Source organism: Hypanus sabinus, chromosome 18 (assembly GCF_030144855.1).
Source record: "Hypanus sabinus isolate sHypSab1 chromosome 18, sHypSab1.hap1, whole genome shotgun sequence".
Classification (NCBI taxonomy): domain Eukaryota; kingdom Metazoa; phylum Chordata; class Chondrichthyes; order Myliobatiformes; family Dasyatidae; genus Hypanus; species Hypanus sabinus.
Window position 1 is genome coordinate 68,963,120 of NC_082723.1, and position 22,426 is coordinate 68,985,545.

The 22,426-nt window shown below is 46.2% G+C and overlaps 1 protein-coding gene across 1 annotated transcript in view; it reads left to right on the forward strand.

Annotated features, from left to right (window-relative positions):
• Positions 1–22,426, forward strand: part of galnt9 (polypeptide N-acetylgalactosaminyltransferase 9) — a 251,445-nt gene that overhangs the window by 102,560 nt on the left and 126,459 nt on the right.

Below are 22,426 nucleotides of genomic sequence, written 5' to 3' on the forward strand. Positions count from 1 at the left end.
CAAAGCTTAGTTGTTACACCATTGGAACTAATTTATTCCAGAATAATTACACCTCGTTGTTATACATCTCCAAGAGACTTGATCAATACCCCTGAATGATATTGCAAAGCTCATTTGCAGAGCAGAGATGTTTGTGCAGGGAGAGGTACTGGGTTTGTTGGTTATTGAGCAGATTTTGAAGGCTCAATAATTACGGCTCTATTTTAATTAGCTCCTGGGAGATGAAGTGGTTAGCACCAAAAGAGGAAGTGTCTGCACTTCTGTCTCAAACAAGAGGAAAGCTGCAAATGCTGGAAATCGAACCAACACGCACAAAGTACTGGAGGAATTCAGCAGGTCAGGCAGTATCCAAGGAAACGAGTAAACAATTGATGATTTGGGCTGAGACCCTTTATCAGGTCCCGTTGGAGGGTCTTGGCCCGAAACGTTGGCTGTTTATTCTGCTTATTTTACTTCAGTTGTGATTGTGATTCAGTTGACTGTTTATTTCAGTTGTGATTTTTATATTATCATGTGACCTCTTGAGGCCAATTAAAGTTCAAAGTAAATTTATTATCAAAGTACATGTACGTCACCACGTACAGCCCTGAGATTCATTTTCTTGTGGGCATACTGAACAAATCTACAGAATAATAACCATAATAGAATTAATGAAATATTGCACCAACTTGGGTGTTCAAAGGACAACAAACTGTGCAAATACAAAAAGCAAGATAATAATAATAATAATAATAATAATAATAATAATAATAATAATAATAATAATAATAATAATAAGTAAACAAGCAATAAATATGAAGAACATAAAATAAAAGTCTTAGAAAGTGAGTCCATTGGTTGTGGGAACATTTCAATGATGGGCCAAGTGAAGTTCAAGTCGTCACTTTTATTGTCATTTCGACCATAACTGCTGGTACAGTACACAGTAAAAATGAGACAACGTTTTTCAGGACCGTGGTGTTACATGACACAGTACAAAAACTAGACTGAACTACATTAAAAAAACAACAACACAGAGAAAGCTACACTAGACTACAGACCTACACAGGACTGCATAAAGTGCACAAAAACAGTGCAGACATTACAATAAATAATAAACAGGACAGTAGGGCAAGGTGTCAGTCCAGGCTTTGGGTATTGAGGAGTCTGACAGCTTGGGGGAAGAAAGTGTTACATAGTCTGGTTGTGAGAGCCCGAATGCTTCGGAGCCTTTTTCCCAGACGGCAGGAGGGAGAAGAGATTGTATGAAGGACCCTATGCACCCCTCATTCGGGCTCTCACGTTAGCTGACGTTAGCTGCCACATCACCGCAGTTTGTACAAACTCAGAGTGTGTACGTTCTCCCCATGACCACGCGGGTTTCCTCCTGGGTTAATTGTCATTGTAAATTGTCCTGTGATTAGGCTCAGATTAAATCGGGGAATTGCTGAGCAACGTGGCTCAAAGGGCCCATTCCACGCTCAATCAAATACGTAAATAAATGCCAGGTCGTCCATTCGATGGATCAGTTTGATTTTCCCGCCAGGTCTTCCCGGATGTGTATTGTTGGTGACAGCTGGTACCTGGCCTTATGAAGCCTATTTAATTTATCTGTATACTTACTGTAATTCAATGTTTTCTCTCTATTATTTAACATATTGCATTGTACTGCTGCTGCAAAGGTAACAAATGTTATGACAGATGCCAGTGATATTAAATCTGATTCTGATTCCCGTTCCCATACTCCTAGTTCTTACATTCTTATATGAACAAGAACAGGCCATTCAACCCTTCTGAACTGTCCTATCTTTCAGTGGGAACATGACTTACTCTGCGTCTCACTAACAACCTCAGTGTGTACGTATGTATGGATATATTTGTCATCGAGTGACTACCGAACGTTAAAAGTGTACCTAGGCATTCATCCGGGTAACGCTAGAGTGGTTGTCTGTGCCTTTAAGTGGAGATGGTGACATCATTACGCACACGCGGGATAGTGGGGAGACCATTTTCCTTTCTGCTGCCGGAGCCGGTGGGGCTTTGGAATTGAGTTCCCCCAGAGGTGCTAGGCATGGTGAGGAAAGATTTTCACGAGTAAAGAACTTGACGCTGGATAGTGTGGCTTGCAAAGTTCCTCACCGGCCAAGTAGAATTGCCACTACCGTATTAGTACTGTATTAGTTCCATATTAGTACTGTATTCCGTATTGGTTCCGTATCAGTACTGTATTAGTTCCGTATCAGTACTGTATTAGTTCTGTATTAGTACTGTATTAGTTCCATATCAGTACTGTATTAGTACCTTATTAGTACTGTATTAGTACTGTATTAGTTCCATATTAGTACTGTATTCCGTATTAGTTCCGTATCAGTACTGTATTAGTACCTTATTAGTACTGTATTAGTTCTGTATTAGTTCCATATTAGTACTGTATTCCATATTGGTTCCGTATCAGTACTGTATTAGTTCCGTATCAGTACTGTATTAGTTCTGTATTAGTACTGTATTAGTTCCATATCAGTACTGTATTAGTACCTTATTAGTACTGTATTAGTTCTGTATTAGTTCCATATTAGTACTGTATTCCGTATTGGTTCCGTATCAGTACTGTATTAGTTCCGTATCAGTACTGTATTAGTACCTTATTAGTACTGTATTAGTTCTGTATTAGTTCCATATTAGTACTGTATTAATTCCATATTAGTACTGTATTCCGTATTGGTTCCGTATCAGTACTGTATTAGTTCCGTATCAGTACTGTATTAGTTCCGTATTAGTACTGTATTAGTTCCATATCAGTACTGTATTAGTACCTTATTAGTACTGTATTAGTTCTGTATTAGTTCCGTATTAGTACTGTATTAGTTCCATATTAGTACTGTATTAGTTCTGTATCAGTACTGTATTAGTACCTTATTAGTACTGTATTAGTTCTGTATTAGTTCTGTATTAGTTCCGTATTAGTACTGTATTAGTTCCGTATTAGTTCTGTATTAGTACTGTATTAGTTCCGTATCAGTACTGTATTAGTACCTTATTAGTACTGTATTAGTTCTGTATTAGTTCCGTATCAGTACTGTATTAGTACCTTATTAGTACTGTATTAGTTCTGTATTAGTTCCGTATTAGTACTGTATTAGTTCCGTATCAGTACTGTATTAGTTCCGTATTAGTTCTGTATTAGTTCTGTATTAGTACTGTATTAGTTCCATATCAGTACTGTATTAGTACCTTATTAGTACTGTATTAGTTCTGTATTAGTTCCGTATTAGTACTGTATTAGTTCCATATCAGTACTGTATTAGTTCCGTATTAGTACTGTATTAGTTCCGTATTAGTTCTGTATTAGTTCCGTATTAGTACTGTATTAGTTCTGTATTTGTTCCGTATTAGTACTGTATTAGTTCCGTATTAGTTCTGTATTAGTTCTGTATTAGTACTGTATTAGTTCCGTATTAGTTCTGTATTAGTTCCGTATTAGTACTGTATTAGTTCTGTATTAGTTCTGTATTAGTTCCGTATTAGGACCGTATTAGTACTGTATTAGTACCGTATTAGTTTTGTGTGATTTTCTTTGTATTTTTACACTGCATACGCAATTGGTTGAGACACAAGTGTGTGGATCGAAGGTTAAACGGAGATTGTAATGGCAGGTCCTGTTTGTAAAGTCGTTCGTTTTGTTTTAAGACCCTCTTCTGGCACTTAAACATCTAAAACAGATAAAGGAATTAAAAACTGAAAAAGTAGTTGTTGTTCTGAGTGTGTACTTTTCCCCGGGCCACAACATTTGGTACCAGGAGTGGGGTTAATTCCAAGCCAGTTCAGAGGGTCTCTGATTGTTGTATGCAGTATAATCTACAATACCTAATACGGTAGTGGTGAAGACTGCACCGTGTTCCCGTTGGGCGGAAGGAGAGAGCACCTGTTGCTTCGTGGAGAGTGTGGTGGAGCCTCGGGACTGGGCCGGGATGTTAGGACGCAGAGCAGTGACGTGGATCCAGGGAATGGTGGGCCGTGAAGCCATCGTGTTTGCAGCAAAGGACGGCAGCAACTCCTTCTGCAGGCTTGTGAAAACCTCAAAGATTTGAGCTTTCACTATGTCATGCTCAGAGGAAAACCCTGTTGAACTTGATTTGATTGAACATATTAGGGAATTGAGTAGTAGGTATGATGAAGCCATGGCAACCATAGATACATTAAGCAAAAGGTCCTGTGTATACGTCCCAAGGGAAAGACACATTGTCCCATTTACGGGGGATGTTGAGAAAGATGGGAGGTCTGTTGATGACTTTATTGAAGTACAACATGCACTTCATAGTAGAAATCAGTATGACTTTGTCATGTCCCTGCTCAGGGAGCAGCCTTAGAGGAAGCACGTATGTGCAGTGATGCTGGGGAAGACCGGGCTGATGACCGTTCACCTATCTCAGGGAAGCGTTTAGAGACAAGCGTAGCGCACCCCAGAGGTGGCAGAGCTTCTACAGTCGCAAACAGTGAGGGTGAAGACGTAAGAGAGTTTTCACAGGCCCTAGCCCAAGCTCTTAACTTGATACTGAAGCACTCCCCGATGCCGTGACCAGTAAGAGGGTGGTACTAAGAGATCAATTTATAGAGGGGATCAGGGATCCTTCCCTCAGAAGGGAGCTCCACAGATTTGTGCGGAACCACCCCGAATCCTCAATGATAGAAGTGAGAGAGGAGGCTCGTCTGTGGCCCTGGGAAATACAAAGTCAGGGAGTGGCAGTAGCTAGGCACAGTGCTTGATTGTTAAAGATCGGGAATCACACCGGGTGACGACCTTAAAGTAGTCGCAGAGCAGGGCAAAGCCCTTTGTGAATTGACTCAAGCAGTGAAAAATCTCACCGTACAGAGGGATTTTACTCGCGCTACTAGCAGCAGACGTAATTTACAGCCTAGGTTCACAGAAGATGGGCAACCAATACGTTTCAAGTGTCAGGTGGGAGGGCATTTGGCCAAGAATTGCCCACAGAAGTGGGGTGCAAGGGAAGTGGAGTCTGCATCCTCCTGCCCTCAGGAGGTTGGGAGTCGGGCAATTTGGCGGAACCTCATAGATACGGAGGATGTGCCGCTATCCGTGACCAGTTGCTGCAACGCACGATAGGAACACGTCCAGTTGCTGAGCTGGAAATATCAGGTGTCCCTGTCTGTTGTCTGTTGGACACTGGTAGTCAAGTAAGCACCCTGACTGAGCAGTTCTTTCGAGAACACTTGAATAGAGCGGACGAGGATATGTTGTCCACTGCTGGCTGGCTTAGGCTAACAGCTGCAAATGGTCTTGATATTCCTTACCTTGGGTATCTGGAGCTGGAGGTTCGAGCGATGGGCATGAAGATACCAAATTGTGGCTTTCTAGTAGTCAGGGATCCTGGTGGCATGGACCACCTACCCCATGTATTGCAGGCATGAACATTATCAGCCAGTGTAGGCAACTTGTCTACGCAGAGTTTGACACTGCCCTGGAAGGGAAGCTGGATTCTGATCAGAGAGGTGTTTGCCAGAAAGTGCAGATGCAGACTACTGGAACAAGGACAGTAATCCGAGTAGTGGGAAAAGATACTGAGCACATACCTGCTGGGTCTGTAATCACTGACAATAACCCCCTATCCCACTTGAAAACTGCCAAGTTGGGCGCAGTGGAGCAGAGATGGATCTCTCAGCTGTCAGGGTTCGACTTCGATGTCCGGTATCGTCCGGGTCGGAGCAATACCGTGGCTGATGCACCGGCTAGGCAGCCATTTGTAGGAGAGCCTGAGCCTGGCTCAGAGGATGCGGTGTTTGATGGGTCTGTAGCGATCTGTAGTTTGATCAATCGTGGCACTGGTTACCGCTGGTCTTAACAGCTGTAGGGTTAAGCAGATTTGAGCCTGGGAAGCTGGTACTAGTGATGTAAGTGGTCCGATGCAAGGGAACACTCCAACGCTAGCTGTACCCCAGAGCCGACTGAGGGATGCACATGCCAGAGCAAAACAATACTCTGAACAGAAGGCGGCAGAATGCATTGCCTGGCAGGAGGACAAAGTTTACTGTCCCAAAGTTGATGTGAATGCGCTGGTTTACTTGAGGAACAGACCATTAGGCTGTAATAAGATCCAGGATGCTTAGAACCCAACTGTCTACAGGGTGGTAGAGGTACTGGGCAACACGCACACTGTGGAAGCTTGGGAGGGTGGGCCTAGCGAGAGGGTGAACAGGGTAGACATTAGGCCCTGTGAGAACCATCCCACTCCAGCTCCCCAAAGGAGACTGCAAACTCCAGTAACTCACCCCTGGGGCAGGAATCAGATTCGGAGGGTTCAGAAACTGGTGTGATAGTGGTGAAAGATATGTCAGAACAGGGTGTACAGAGCCTTGACCCTAGCCTAGACAGCATAACTTCTGAAAACGAGACACCTGCTGGGCCTGAGACTGGGGAGCCGATGACTGCTAATGCAGGGGCGGAGGTCAGTAGCCCTCCAGGGGCAGCACCCCGCAGGAGTAAAGGAGTAAATGCTGGACAGCAGCCTCACCCACATCACGAACCAAGGTCAGTCCTTGCTGAGGCCTCCATAAGTCCGGCAGCAGTGTCTGAGATACTGGCCCGTCTCAGTTCAGTTCTCTTTAGAGAAACAGTTAAGGAGTTTAACTTGTAGTGAGCGAGTAATCGAGGACAATTACTTGAATGCAGGGGAGAATGTAACTGCGTGACTATTGAATGCTATTCATTATCGTTAAAAAGTGTGCTCACGCATTCATCTGGGTAATGCAAGAATAGTTGTCTGTGCCTTTAACTGGAGATGGTGACATCATTACGCACACGCGGGATAGCGGGGAGACCATTTTCCTTTCTGCTGCAGGAACTGGTGGGGCTTTAGAATTGAGTTCCCCCAGAGGTGCTAGGCTTGGTGAGGAAAAATTTTCACGAGTAAAGAACTCGATGCTGGATAACGTGGCTTGCAAAGTTCCTCACTGGCCAAGTAGAATTGCCACTACCGTATTAGTACAGTATTAGTACTGTATTAGTTCTGTATTAGTTCTGTATTAGTAGTGTATTAGGACCGTATTAGTACTGTATTAGTTCTGTATTAGTACCGTATTAGTACTGTATTAGTTCTGTATTAGTACTGTATTAGTACTGTATTAGTACCGTATTAGTACCGTATTAGTTCTGTATTAGTACTGTATTAGTACTGTATTAGTACCGTATTAGTACTGTATTAGTTCTGTATTAGGACCGTATTAGTACTGTATTAATTCTGTATTAGTACCGTATTAGGACCGTTTTAGTACTGTATTAGTTCTGTATTAGTACCATATTAGTACTGTATTAGTACTGTATTAGTTCTGTATTAGTACCGTATTAGGACTGTATTAGTTCTGTATTAGTTCTGTATTAGTACCGTATTAGGACTGTATTAGTACCGTATTAGTTCTGTATTAGTACTGTATTAATTCTATATTAGTACCATATTAGTACTGTATTAGTTCTGTATTAGTACCGTATTAGGACCATATTAGTACTGTATTAGTACTGTATTAGTACTGTATTAGTTCTGTATTAGTACCGTATTAGGACCATATTAGTACTGTATTAGTTCTGTATTAGTACTGTATTAGTTCTGTATTAGTACCGTATTAGGACCGTATTAGTATTGTATTAGTACTGTATTAGTACCGTATTAGTTTTGTGTGATTTTCTTTGTATTTTTACACTGCATACGCAATTGGTAGAGACACAAGTGTGTGGATCGACGGTTAAATGGAGATTGTAATGGCAGGTCCTGATTGTAAAGTCGTTCGTTTTGTTTTAAGACCCTCTTCTGGCACTTAAACATCTAAAACAGATAAAGGAATTAAAAACTGAAAAAGTAGTTGTTGTCCTGAGTGTGTACTTTTCCCTGGGCCACAACATATTTGTTTGATCAAATCTGAGATGGGACTTTGGGCCGACCTCACAGTGTGTGTGGGGTCACAGGGGACAATGAGAAGTGGCAAGGCTTCATCCAAGAGACTGCAGATGCTGGAAATCCAGAGCAACACACACAAAATGCTGGAGGAACTCAGCAGGTCAGGCAGCATCTTTAGAAATGAATAAACAGTCAATATTTCAGACCGAGACCCTTCATCAGGACTGGAGAGGAAAGGGGAAGAAGCTAGAATAAGAAGATAGGGAGAGGGGAAGGAGGACAAGCTAGAGGGTGATGAGTGAAACCAGGTGGGTGGGGAGGGGAGGATGAGGCAAGAGCTGGGAGGTGATAGGCGGAAGAGGCAAAGTGGAGACGAAGGAATCTGGGGGAAAGGGAGGGGGAGGGAGGTGGGTGTTCAGGGACCGTGGATTTCAGTCCAACAGCTGATGAGTGAGTGGAGATTTGTGGGCAAGACGTGGTAAGAATGTATCTGCAAGAGTGAATGAGTGCTAGCTCTCAGCTGAATTTGAGAACTTGGCAGGAATGGCTGTTAGAGCGCTGGTGAGGCTGCCGTAGTGAAGGTTGTTGAGGACGATGCAAATGGAATTTGAAAGGACGGGGTGGATTTGCATTACGTTGATGCTGAAAGTTTCAGACCCGAGTGCAGGGTTCAAGTCCCAAGGGAACCCATTCAGCAGAGTTTTATGTGGCTACTTGCTTGAGCACGGAGGAATGTTGAGAGCACTGATCAAAGAGAAAACAAGCTATTGATTAATTGAGCCATGTTGCTGGAGCTTATGGAGTTTGGCACCACAACGTGCAGACAGCAAGGCAATTAATCTATGATAACAACAATGTCGATACCGGAGAGAGTGCAGGATCTGTACTTGAGACAAGACCGTCGTACCAGGCCGGGCGGAAGTGATTAAACTTTGGGCAGATAGCCGTTACCAGGACTGGAAAGGAACGTGGGGAAGTCAGAGTAAGGAGGAAGGGGAGGGGAGGAAGAAGTACAGGGAGGCAGATGATAGGTGGAACCGGAAGAGTGGGGAGCTGGGAAGTGGATTGTTGGAAGAGGTAAAGGGCTGGTGAAGGGGGAATCTGACAGGAGAGGATAGAAGGCCGTGAAAGGGAAGGGGGAGGAGCACCAGAGGGAGATGATGGGCCAGTAAGGAGATGAGGTGAGAGAGGGAGACAGGAAAGGGGAATGGTGAAGGAAAGGGGGTGGGGCGCATTACCAGAAGTTTGAGAAATTGCTGTTCATGTCCAGGTTGGAGGCTACACAGAGGGAATATAAAGTGTTGCTCCTCCAACCTGAGTGTGGCCTCATCACGGCAGCAGCTGGATTGATATGTCAGCCCAAAATGTCAACTGTTTATTCATTTCCATCGATGCTGCCTGACCTGCTGAGTTCCTCCAGCATCTTACTATAAGGTAAGATAAGATATAGGAGCAGAATTAGGCCAATCGGCCCATTGAGTCTGTTCTATCTTTTCATCACAGCTGATCCAATTTCCCTCTCAGCCCCAATCTCCTGCCTTCTCCCCGAATCCCTTCGTACCCTGACCATTCCAGAATCTATCAACCTCTGCCTTAAATATACGTAAAGACTTGGCCTCCACAGCTGCCTGTGACAACGAATTCCACAGATTCACTATTCTCTGGCTAAGGGAATTCCTCCTCATCTCCATTCTTGTAGGATGCCCCTCTATCCTGAGGCTGCGTCCTCTGGTCCGAGGGGTTCTGTCGTCTGGTCTTTGTGCGTGTTGCTCTGGATTTCCGGCATCTGAAGATTTTCTTGTATTTGTGATAATGCTGCTCCTGTACCAGTGGCTTGATGCAGATTCAGAGAAAGTTTGAATGAGTTCTGATGCAGCGTTTAGACCTGAAATATCGACGATTCCTTCCCTTCCACAGTTGCAGCTCGACTCACTGAATTCCTCCAGCAGGTCATGGTTGCTGCAGCGTACTCGGTTCACAGAGTTACCAGCAGTGCCATCACTCGGGCTGAGTATCGTGTCCTCTGAAGTGGTTGTCTATTAGCAGATCCTCGGGTGGCCGATCTGGAATCCACACGTTCTGCTGCAGTGGGGCCAAGAGCAAGTGGTGGCTGTGGGTAGTGGCCAAGCATCTTCGCTTCATCCGCCACAAAAAGGGAGATTTCCGGGTGGCCACCCATTTCAATTCCAGTTCCCATTCCCATTCCAGAATATCTACTGCCACCATTTGTAGTAAACACAAGGTGGTGATTGTGGGAGATTTTAATTTTCCACACTTAGACTGAGAAGCTCATTCTGTAAAAGGGCTGGATGGTTTAGAGTTTGTGAAATGTGTGCAGGATAGTTTTTTGCAACAATACATAGAAGTACTGACTAGAGATGGGGCAGTGTTGGATCTCCTGTTAGGGAATGCGATAGGTCAGCTGACAGATGTATGTGTTGGGGAGCACTTCGGGTCCAGTGATCACAATAGCATTAGCTTCAATATAATTATGGAGAAGGACAGGACAGGACCTGGAGTTGAGATTTTTGATTGGAGAAAGGCTAACTTTGAGGAGATGCGAAGGGATTTAGAGAGAGTGGATTGGGTCAAGTTGTTTTATGGGAAGGATGTAATAAAGAAATGGAGGTCATTTAAGGGTGAAATTATGAGGGTACAGAATCTTTATGTTCCTGTTAGGTTGAAAGAAAAGGTTAAAGGTTTGAAAGCACCATGGTTTTCAAGGGATATTAGAAATTTGGTTCGGAAAAAGAGGGATGTCTACAATAGATATAGGCAGCATGGAGTAAAGGAATTGCTCGAGGAATATAAAGAATGTAAAAGGAATCTTAAGAAAGAGATTAGAACAGCTAAAAGAAGATACGAGGTTGGTTTGGCAAATAAGGTGAAAGTAAATCTGAAAGGTTTCTACAGTTATATTAAAAGCAAGAGGATAGTGAGGGATAAAATTGGCCCCTTAGAGAATCAGAGTGGTCAGCTATGTGTGGAGCCGAGGGAGATGGGAGAGATTTTGAACGATTTCTTCTCTTCGGTATTCACTAAGGAGAAGGATATTGAATTATGTAAGGTGTGGGAAACAAGTAAGGAAGTTATGGAACCTATGACAATTAAAGAGGTGGAGGTACTGGCGCTTTTAAGAAATTTAAAAGTGGATAAATCTCCGGATCCTGACAGGATATTCCCCAGGACCTTGAGGGAAGTTTGTGTAGAAATAGCAGGAGCTCTGACGGAGATCTTTAAGATGTCATTAGAAACGGGGATTGTGCCGGAAGATTGGTGTATTGCTCATGTGGTTCCATTGTTTAAAAAGGGTTCTAGAAGTAAGTCTAGCAATTATAGACCTGTCAGTTTGACATCAGTGGTGGGTAAATTAATGGAAAGTATTCTTAGAGATAGTATTAATAATTATCTGGATAGACAGGATCTGATTAGGAGTAGCCAGCATGGATTTGTGTGTGGAATGTCATGTTTGACAAACCTTATTGAATTTTTTGAAGAAGTTACGAGGAATGTTGACGAGGGTAAGGCAGTGGATGTAGTCTATATGGACTTCAGCAAAGCCTTTGACAAAGTTCCACATGGAAGGTTAGTTAAGAAGGTTCAGTCGTTAGGTATTAATGCTTGAGTAATAAAATGGATTCAACAGTGGCTAGATGGGAGATGCCAGAGAGTAGTGGTGGATAATTGTTTATCGGGATGGAGGCCGGTGACTAGCGCGGTGCCTCAGGGATCTGTTTTGGGCCCAATGTTGTTTGTAATATACATAAATGATCTGGATGATGGGGTGGTAAATTGGATTAGTAAGTATGCCGATGATACTAAGGTAGGAGGTGTTGTGGATAATGAGGTGGGTTTTCAAAGCTTGCAGGGAGATTTATGCCGGTTAGAAGAATGGGCTGAATGTTGGCAGATGGAGTTTAATGCTGAGAAGTGTGAGGTTCTACATTTTGGCAGGAATAATCCAAATAGAACATACAGGGTAAATGGTAGGGCATTGAGGAATGCAGAGGAACGGAGAGATCTAGGAATAACAGTGCATAGTTCCCTGAAGGTGGAGTCTCATGTAGATAGGGTGGTGAAGAAGGCTTTTGGAACGCTGGTCTTTATAAATCAAAGCATTGAGTACAGAAGTTGGGATGTAATGTTAAAATTGTACAAGGCATTGGTAAGGCCAAATTTGGAATATTGTGTACAGTTCTGGTCACCAAATTATAGGAAAGAAATCAATAAATTAGAGAGAGTGCAGAGATGATTTACTAGGATGTTACCTGGGTTTCAGCACTTAAGTTACAGAGAAAGGTTGAACAAGTTAGGTCTCTATTCATTGGAGCGTAGAAGGTTGAGGGGGGATTTGATCGAGGTATTTAAAATTTTGAGAGGGATAGATAGAGTTGACGTGAATAGGCTGTTTCCATTGAGAGTAGGGGAGATTCAAACGAGAGGACATGATTTGAGAGTTAGGGGGCAGAAGTTTAAGGGAAACACGAGGGGGTATTTCTTTCCTCAGAGAGTGATAGCTGTGTGGAATGAGCTTCCTGTAGAAGTAGTGGAGGCCAGTTCAGTTGTGTCATTTAAGGTAAAATTGGATAGGTATATGGACAGGAAAGGAGTGGAGGGTTATGGGCTGAGTGCGGGTAGGTGGGACTAGGTGAGATTAAGAGTTCGGCACGGACTAGGAGGGCCGAGGTGGCCTGTTTCTGTGCTGTGATTGTTATATGGTTATATGAGGCCACACTCAGGGTGGAGGACCAGCACTTATATTCCGTCTGGGTAGCCTCCAGCCCGATGGCATGAACATCGATTTCTCTAACTTCCAGTAATCCTCCCCCCCCCCCACCCCACTTCAGCATTCACCATTCCTCTTCCGCTCTCATACCTTCTCTTCTTACCTGCCCATCACCTCCGTCTGGCACTCCTCCCCCTTCACACACTTCCATGGTCTTCTGTCCTCTCCTATCAGGTTTCCTCTTTCTCCCGCCCCTTATCTCTTCCACCAATCAACTTCCCAGTTCTTTACTTCACCTCCTCTCCCTCTCCTGGTTCCACCTATCACCTGCCACCTTGTACTTCTCTTCCCCTTCCTTTCCAGTCCTGATGAAGGGTCTCAGTCCAAAATGTCAGCCGTTTACTCTTGTCCATAGACGCTGCCTGGCCTGTTGAGTCCCTCCAGCATTCTGTGTGTGTTGCTTTGGGTCTTTTGGTTGTTCAGTCTCCCATTTCATACCTGCCCCTTGTCCTGAGCGGTGTGGCGGAGATCACTGTCATGTAGTGCAGCTTCCTCTGAAGCAGATTTCCTCCAGGTGTATCTATTGAGTGCCATGTCTTCACAAATTTTATGTTTAAGAGAAACAGTAACAACTCCCTTATTGTCCGACAAACACTGAACACCAAGCATGGTAACGGCTTCACATAATTATGTCATCACGGCACTTTTTAAAGCGAACACCAACTCACTGTAGGTGGTTGTGAAATACATCAATATCATTACCCAGTAGTTATGTACACCTCTATAAAATCGCTCCCCGTTGTCGAATACTCCAGTAGAAACTGCCCCATCCTCTCTCTGTAACTCAGGTCCCGACAACGTCCTTGTAAATCTCCTCTGCAATCTTCCCAGCTTCATACGGCAGGGTGACCAAAACTGAACACAATACTCTAAATGCAGCCTCTCCAACATAAACATAGAGCGTAGAACATTACAGGCCCTTCGGCCCACAATGTTGTGCCAGTCTTTTGATCTATTCTGAGCTTAATCCAATCCTACTCCAGCATGTCAAAAGCCGCCTTCACTACCCTGTCCACCCGTGACATCATTCGCAGGGGAAATGTGCCCCTCGTGTCTCCAATAATCTCCTTCTAGCAAGTCAGGTCTGGTTCTTTAGTTCATATTCATCCTGTAATCTCACACACACACACACACACACTCACACACACACACACACACACACACACACACACACACACACACACACACACACTCACACACACACACACACACACACACACTCACTCACACACACACACACACACACACACACACACACACACTCACGCACACACACACACTCACACACACACTCACTCACTCACTCACTCACACACACACTCACACACACACTCACTCACTCACACACACACACTCACACACACTCACACACTCACACACACACACTCACTCACACGCACACACACACTCACACACTCACACTCACACACACTCACACACTCACACACTCACACGCACACACACACTCACACACTCACACTCACACACACTCACACACTCACACGCACACACACACTCACACACTCACACTCACACACACACACACACTCACACACACCAACCATCATCCTCACATCGACATACATCAATACACACCAATACACACGCACACCGACACACACCAGCACACTCTAACCAGCACCCTCACACACACACACACACACACACACACACAAACACTAAAAGGTGTGCATGCACGATATTGGAGCAGGATCAGGCCATCGATCACTGGTGATTCTGTGATTCTCCACCCCTCAGTGAGTTGGATCTGTTCTGACTGTAACCTGAAATCCCGTGTCCCGGTTTTGGCACTGCAATCTTGGAGAGACATGAGGAGGGAGAAGATTCCCCAGGGCATCCCCTCAGTCAGATTAAATCTCTCCCACCTCACTTTAAACCTATAACTCTGAATTCCCCAAACCTGGGGACAGATTCTGCATTCACCCTACATACACTCCATGATTTTGCACAAGATCTGAATTAATATTCATGCTGTGACTCATCTTTATATTCATAATGTAATATGGATGAAAGACTTCAGTTCTGTGCCCGTGTTGGAGAAAGCTGAGTTGTTCTCCTCAGAACAGCAGAGCCGCTGAGGGGACCTGACACCAGGATTTAAATTCATGGAGGGTATATCACAGATTGGTTCCTTCAGGTTGTTACAGACGGTGGGGGGGGGGGGGGGGGAAATGGGAGTAAGCTCCCGCTGCCTATTAAATGCTCCCAATGGTGTGTGACGCAAATAGCCTCTGACAACCAGTCCATCTCCTGGCCTTCACCTATGGCTTAGCTACTAAGCCCGATAGAACCATTTCTCCTGGCAGGAGAAGGGGTAAAGATGGGTTACCGGCACCTTAAAACAAGTTGCTCTGGGCAGACAGGGCTCATCAGCCGTGGTCAGCAGCTCACCTGGGAGAAGGAAAACTCTGATCTCAAACCTCCGCTGCCCTGTGGCTGTACTCATTCAGGGAGTAAACCCTGAGGGAAAATCCAGAACTGAAGTCCCTGTGTTGAGTTCAGTGTTGACTGACAACTCCTATGCCAAACTACATCGGTCTCTTCCATTTGTTTGTGTGGAGAGGGGGAGCCTGCCACATGGAAAACAGTTTGCTCTCCATCTTGTACTGCCCAGGCTCGTGTATCACGTAGACAGCCAGGATACAACATCCATTGTCGACCTCGGCCAATGGAGGGCCTCAGTATTACAGATGAAATAAAGTGGGACTTTTCCCATCAGTAGAGAAGCCAAGAAAATGAGGATGTAGAAAGCAGATGACCAACAAAAGAGCCAAAAAAGACAGGAGCGAACCTGCAGATCCCACAGAGTAGCATTATAAGCAAAGGCAGAGGTGGCTGTAGCATTCAGTAAGGCTCACAGAAAAAGAGCAGTCGGGAGAAGGACAAGCCAGTCACTATTGTCCGCAGTCAGTATGGGCTTCCTGGGCTGCAATGGCCTCTTTTCCAACCGTAACCGTTCCTGATTCTTATCCCCAACACAAGAGACTCTGCAGATGCTGGAAATCCAAAGTAGCGCGCGCACACACACACATACACACACACACACACACACACACACACACACACACACACACACACACACAGATACACGCACACACATACACACACAGACACACACACACACACACAGATACACGCACACACATACACACACACACACACACACACACAGATACACGCACACACATACACACACAGACACACACACACACACACACAGATACACGCACACACATACACACACAGACACACACACACACACACAGATACACGCACACACATACACACACAGACACACACACACACACACACAGATACACGCACACACATACACACACAGACACACACACACACACAGATACACGCACACACATACACACACACACACACACACACACACACACACACAGATACACGCACACACATACACACACACACACACACACACACACACAGATACACGCACACACATACACACACAGACACAGGCACACACACACACACACACACACACACACACACACACACACACACACACACACACAGAGGAAATGCTGGCAGAACTCAGCAGGTCAGGCAGCATCTACAGAGAGGAATAAACAGGCGACAGTTTGGGCTGAGGGTGGATCTCATCCATCGAGAGCAAGAGGATGAGCCGTGTGAGGAAAGAACCAAACAGGAGTGATAGTGGAGACGTGCACGGAGGTAGTGAACATAATGAATACTTTGCTTCAGTATTCACCAGTGAAAAGGACCTTGTGGGGATGATTTACAATGGACTGAAACGCTTGAGTGTAAAGACATTAAGAAAGAGGATGTGCTGGAGCTTTTGAAGGTATTAAGTTAGATAAGTCACTGAGACTAGACGAGATGTACCCCAGGCTACTGTGGGAGGTGAGGGTGGAGATTGCTGATCCTCTGGCAATGATTCTTGCATTATCAATGGGGACGGGAGACGTTCCAGAGGTTTGGAGGGTTGCAGATGTTATTCCCTTATTCAAGAAAGGGAGTAGAGATAGCCCAGGAAATTATAGGCCAGTGAGTATGACTTCAGTGGTGGGCAAGTTGTTGGAGAAGATCCTGAGAGGCAGGATTTATGTACATTTGGAGAGGCATAATCTGATTAGGGATGGTCAGCATGGCTTTGTCTAGGACTGGTCATGCATTACAAACCTGACTGAATTCTTTGAGGAAGTAACAAACCATATTGATGAAGGTAGAATAGTAGATATGGTGTAAATGGATTTCAATAAGGCATTTGATAAGGTTCCCCATACAAGGCTCCTTCAGAAAGTAAGGAGGCATAGGATCCAAGGAGACCTTGCTTTGTGGATCTAGACATGTCTTGCCCAGTGAAGGCAAAGGGTGGTTGTAGATGGTTCGTATTCTGCACGGTGACCAGTGGTGTGCCTCAGAGATCTGTTCTGGGACCCCTCCTCTTTGTGATCTTTATAAAGGACCCGGATGAGGAAGTAGAAGGGTGGGTTAGTAAGTTTGCTGATGACACAAAAGTTCGGTGTGTTGTGGATAGTCTGGAGGGTTGTCAGAGGTTACAGATGGACATCGATCAGATGCGGAACTGGGCTGAGAAGTGGCAGATGGAGTTCAACCCAGATAAGTGTGAAGTGGTTCATTTCGGTAGGTCAAATTTGAGACAGAATATAATATTAATGGTAAGACTCTTGGCAGTGTGAGGATTAGAGGGATCTTGGGGTCCGAGTCCATAGGATGTTCAAAGCTGCTGCACAGGTTGACAGTGTTGTTAAGAAGGCGTATGGTGCATATTGATCCTTCATCAACCAAGGATTGAGTTCAAGAGCCATGAGGTAATGTTGCAGCTATAGAAGACCTTGATAGATAGATAGATAGCTGGATCGATAGATAGATAGATAGATAGCTGGATCGATAGATAGATAGATAGATAGCTGGATAGATAGATAGATAGATAGATAGATAGATAGATAGATAGATAGATAGATAGATAGATAGCTGGATAGATAGATAGATAGATAGATAGATAGATAGATAGATAGATAGATAGATAGATAGATAGCTGGATAGATAGATAGATAGATAGATAGATAGATAGATAGATAGATAGATAGATAGATAGATAGATAGATAGATAGATAGATAGATAGATAGATAGATACTTTATTCATCCCCAAGGGGAAATTCAACATTTTTCCAGTGTCCCATACACTTATTGTAGCAAAACTAATTACATACAGTATTTAACTCAGTATAAATATGATATGCATCTAAAATCACCCTCCCAAAAAACATTAATAAATAGCTTTTTAAAAGTTCTTAAATAGTTTACTAAAGTGCATTGAGTGGTAACTTAAGCTCAGTCCTAACCCCGGCACTTTAACATGTCTTGCCCCTGGTGGTTGAATTGTAGAGCCGAATGGCGTTGGGGAGTAATGATCTCTTCATCCTGTCTGAGGAGCATTGCATTGACAGCAACCTGCCGCTGAAGCTGCCTCTCTGTCAGACCCCACTTGGAGTACTGTGCTCATTTCTGGTCACCTCACTACAGGAAGGATGTGGAAGCCATAGAAAGAGTGCAGAGGAGATTTACAAGGATGTTGCCTGGATTGGGGAGCATGCCTTATGAGAATCAGTTGAGTGAATTCGGCCTTTTCTCCTTGGAGCGACGGAGGATGAGAGGTGACCTGACAGAGGTGAACAAGATGATGAGAGGCATTGATTGTGTGGATAGTCAGAGGCTTTTCCTCAGGGCTGAAATGGCTAACACGAGGGGGCATAGTTTGAAGGTGCTTGGAGTAGGTACAGAGGGAATGTCAGAGTTAGGTTTTTCACACAGAGAGTGGTGGGTGGTGGAAGTGGATACAAGCTTAGATGGGGATGCAGTAGTGAAATTATAGATAGTTCCTAGTATAGGTTACATGGTCGGCACAACATTGTGGGCCGAAGGGCCTGTAATGTGCTGTAGATTTCTATGTTTCTATCTAACACTGGGTTCTAGACAGAATGTCAGCTCGGGGGTAAGTGTCTGCGAGAGATACAGAGATATAGTGTCCCTGCCTGATCCCCTCGTTGCAACAAGACAAATTGCTTTCGTCTCCCTTCTCAGCCCAGAGCAGTCAGAGCTGATGTCAAAAAGGTTAGAACAGCCTGTGATGTTTTGTTTCAGATGAATGACCTTGTCAGGAAGAATTAACTATTAATTCAAACCAACATGGGAAAGGATTTGTGCCTTCGTCTGCCTCTCATGCTCAATGCTGCCTGGGCCACAGCTGAGGATATCCACTCCCGATATCTCTGAGCCCCGTTTAGGCAAACTATATTGTATTGAAGATTGTCTACAAAGGATTGTGGCTTACTTTACAATATGTGTATCTCGGAATAAATAGATCATCAGTCTCAGTATAATACTGTCCATAATTAAAAGGTTACCAACATGTTATTGGTTTTAAAAAGTTCAAAGTAAATTTATTATCAAAGTACAGATAAGTCACAATATACAACCGTCAGATTTGTTTTCTTGCAGGCATACTCAATCAAATCACATAAAAATCAAGTTTAGTTATCATTCATCCATACAGGGATACAGCGGAATGAAACAGCGTTCCGTTGCCACGACTGGGACACAGGCCACTGACTGCAGCTCACCGGAGTCCTCTGTCCTGGGCCGGTCATTCACGTCAGCCCAGCTGTAGCCCACTTTTCCCCTCCCTCTCCCAGGGATGATGTCTGTCGAGCTTCTGCTGCCCCTTCTGGAGAACTGGGTTTCTCCAGGACGGGGTCACTGGCCCCACGCCCACCCTTCCTCTCTTCACAGCAGGGCTTGGACCATCCACGTGTACCAAGAAACTTGCGAATGGTTTCGGTGACACACCAGATCTCCTAATGAAAGGTAGCTGCTGTTGTGGCTGTGCCGATATGTTGGGTCCAGGTTTGGTCGTCAGAGATATTGAGGATTTTGAGGGGACCGGTGTGTGTTCCTTTCCGAGGACCACAATTGATTCCTTGTTCTTGCTGACGTTGAATCTGAGGTTGTTTTCACAATCCCACTCAAGAGGCTGGTCCCATCTCCTCTTCACGACTTCCCGTGTTTGTGCAGTTCGTTTGTATGATAGGGGAATACGAAATCCCTCTGATTCTGAATCATCTTTCATTAGATCAGGACGTCCAAAGACAGCTGAAGTGTTTGACATGGGGGCCTACAGGTCATAAGTGGCCCGTACAATAACTTTGTCCATCATTCGCAAAATACATAAGATCACAGGCTCTCCTCTGAACACTTCTTTCCTCACCTCCCCCCGGTGCCCCTCCTCCTTCCCTTTCTTCTCGTGTCCCCCTGTCCTCTTCTGCCTCTTCCACCCATCACCTCCCAGCTTCCTACTTCATCCCACCCTTTCCCCACCCACCTGGCCCTACCCATCACCTCCTCCCTTGTCCTCCTTCCCATCTTGTTATTCTGGCATCTTCCCCCTTGTCTTCTCAGTCCCGAAGAAGGGTCTCAGACCGAAACGTTGACTGTTTATTCCTCTCCATAGATGCTTCCTGACCTGCTGAGTCCCTCCATCATTTTGTGTGTGGGTTGTGCTGGAAATGCAGCCAGTTGACTCTATAGTGACTTCAACCACTCCTACAGTTTACACCTACCCCTCCCCTCTTCTTCTATTCCTTGCTTTGGCCTTTTACCTCTTCTCCTCACCTGCCTGTCACCTCCCCCCGGTGCTCCTCCTCCTTCCCTCCTCCTATGGTCCACTCTCCTCTCCAAACAGATTCCCTCTTCTCCAGCCATTTACCTTTTTCATCTACCACCTCCCAGCTTCTCACTTCAACCCCCTTCTCCGCTCCCCCTCACCTGGTCTTGCCTATCACCTGCCAGATTGTACCTGCTCCTCTCCCCCACCCGCCCACCTTTCCCCTCACCTGGTCCCACCTGTCACCTGCCAGATTGTACCTGCTCCTCTCCCCCACCCGCCCACCTTCCCCTTCACCCAGTCTCACCTGTCACCTGCCAGATTGTACCTGCTCCTCTCCCCCACCTACCCAACTTCCCCCTCACCCAGTCTCACCTGTCACCTGCCAGATTGTACCTGCTCCTCTCCCCCACCCACCCACCTTCCCCCTCACCCAGTCTCACCTGTCACCTGCCAGATTGTACCTGCTCCTCTCCCCCACCCACCCACCTTCCCCTTCACCTGGTCTCACCTGTCACCTGCCAGATTGTACCTGCTCCTCTCCCCCACCTACCCACCTTCCCCCTCACCCACTCACCTGTCACCTGCCAGATTGTACCTGCTCCTCTCCCCCACCCACCCACCTTCCCCTTCACCCAGTCTCACCTGTCACCTGCCAGATTGTATCTGCTCCTCTCCCCCACCCACCCACCTTCCCCTTCACCCAGTCTCACCTGTCACCTGCCAGATTGTATCAGCTCCTCTCCCCCACCCACCCACCTTCCCCTTCACCCAGTCTCACCTGTCACCTGCCAGATTGTATCTGCTCCTCTCCCCCACCCGCCCACCTTCCCCCTCACCTGATCTCACCTGTCACCTGCCAGATTGTACCTGCTCCTCTCCCCCACCCGCCCACCTTCCCCCTCACCCGGTCTCACCTGTCACCTGCCAGATTGTACCTGCTCCTCTCCCCCACCTTCCCACCTTCCCCCTCACCCGGTCTCACCTGTCACCTGCCAGATTGTACCTGCTCCTCTCCCCCACCCACCCACCTTCCCCCTCACCTGGTCCCACCTGTCACCTGCCAGATTGTACCTGCTCCTCTCCCCCACCCACCCACCTTCCCCCTCACCCAGTCTCACCTGTCACCTGCCAGATTGTACCTGCTCCTCTCCCCCACCCACCCACCTTCCCCCTCACCCAGTCTCACCTGTCACCTGCCAGATTGTACCTGCTCCTCTCCCCCACCCACCCACCTTCCCCTTCACCCGGTCTCACCTGTCACCTGCCAGATTGTACCTGCTCCTCTCCCCCACCCACCCACCTTCCCCCTCACCCAGTCTCACCTGTCACCTGCCAGATTGTATCTGCTCCTCTCCCCCACCCACCCACCTTCCCCCTCACCCGGTCTCACCTGTCACCTGCCAGATTGTACCTGCTCCTCTCCCCCACCCACCCACCTTCCCCTTCACCTGGTCTCACCTGTCACCTGCCAGATTGTATCTGCTCCTCTCCCCCACCCACCCACCTTCCCCCTCACCCAGTCTCACCTGTCACCTGCCAGATTGTACCTGCTCCTCTCCCCCACCCACCCACCTTCCCCCTCACCCAGTCTCACCTGTCACCTGCCAGATTGTACCTGCTCCTCTCCCCCACCCACCCACCTTCCCCTTCACCTGGTCTCACCTGTCACCTGCCAGATTGTATCTGCTCCTCTCCCCCACCCACCCACCTTCCCCCTCACCCAGTCTCACCTGTCACCTGCCAGATTGTATCTGCTCCTCTCCCCCACCCACCCACCTTCCCCTTCACCCAGTCTCACCTGTCACCTGCCAGATTGTACCTGCTCCTCTCCCCCACCCACCCACCTTCCCCTTCACCTGGTCTCACCTGTCACCTGCCAGATTGTACCTGCTCCTCTCCCCCACCCACCCACCTTCCCCCTCACCCAGTCTCACCTGTCACCTGCCAGATTGTATCTGCTCCTCTCCCCCACCCACCCACCTTCCCCTTCACCCAGTCTCACCTGTCACCTGCCAGATTGTACCTGCTCCTCTCCCCCACCCACCCACCTTCCC